The sequence below is a fragment of the Salvelinus sp. IW2-2015 genome, linkage group LG12 (assembly GCF_002910315.2).
Source record: "Salvelinus sp. IW2-2015 linkage group LG12, ASM291031v2, whole genome shotgun sequence".
NCBI classification, from domain to species: Eukaryota; Metazoa; Chordata; class Actinopteri; order Salmoniformes; family Salmonidae; genus Salvelinus; species Salvelinus sp. IW2-2015.
Genome location: NC_036852.1, coordinates 4,356,867 through 4,358,065, shown reverse-complemented (window position 1 = coordinate 4,358,065; position 1,199 = coordinate 4,356,867).

Here is a 1,199-nt window from a genome sequence, read left to right as displayed (position 1 = left end):
GTGTGTGTGTGTGTGTGTGTGTGTGTGTGTGTGTGTGTGTGTTGGTGTTCATGGGCCAGGTATTGTTCATCAGTCAGAATAATAACTCGTGAAGCCGTACAACTTCCTGTGTGAGATTACAGTGTAATCAGTGAAAGTGTTCCCCCGAAAGTGGGTTGTTAATATGTGGGCCACACAGTTCGAGCCATTTAAAATGTAAATGATGCTAGTTCAGAGAAGCAGGTCAAAATGATCGTAAACAAACAGCAGGGCATCACTCATACAGTCCTGAGAGGTAGATGGAAAAAGACATGAACACGTTCTGTTAATGAAGCAACACACTGGTTCCCCTGGGGGTGCTAGACAGGTTTGATCCAGTCCTGTATTGTAGCCTGGCTCCACCAGACTGGACACTGTGCTCAGCATTGATTGTGAAGTGAAGGAATAAGTGAGCAGTCTGATTTAGGCTAGTTGTATATCGTAATCTTTTCACAAACTCTTTATTCACTGCTGTGGTTGGTTTTCCCTCAGATATTGTTTTCTGTTCAAACCTGAGGTTTTGTTTAGCTTTTTGTGTATTTATGTGTATATTGATGTGTATAGTGCATATTGATGTGAATATTGCTGTGTGAATATTGATGTGTATAGTGTATATTGATGTGACTATTGATGTGTATATTGATGCGTATATTGATGTGTATACTGTATATTGATGTGTATATTGATGTGAATATCGATGGGAACATTGATGTGTGTATTGATGTGTATTGATGTGTATACAGGGCTCATCTGTGAAAGAGACCTTGGTCTCAGCATGACTCCCGGTCAAAATCAAGGTTCAATAAAATAGAAAACCTGAGGTTACACTGTCTCCCATGTCTATTCTCTCAGGTTTCTAGAGTGCTTCCAAATATGAAAGGACTGCAAGGAAACATGATGAAAGGACCCCAAGGACCGGATTTTCTGTTGATTCACGGAACAGCTGATGGTAATTACCCTTTCGTCCAACAGAAATGGAAAATAGACGATCCTAAGTACGGCGTAATCAGCGATTGGCCTTGTGTTGTTTTCAAAGACAATTTGCGAAACCAATTGGTGTTTTTTTGTTCTTTTCTCAGCAAATGTTCATTTCCAACATTCAGCGGAGTTGATTAAGCACTTGATCAAAATTGGAGCGAACTACACAATGCAGGTATGAGCCGTGATCCACAAATTTGAAT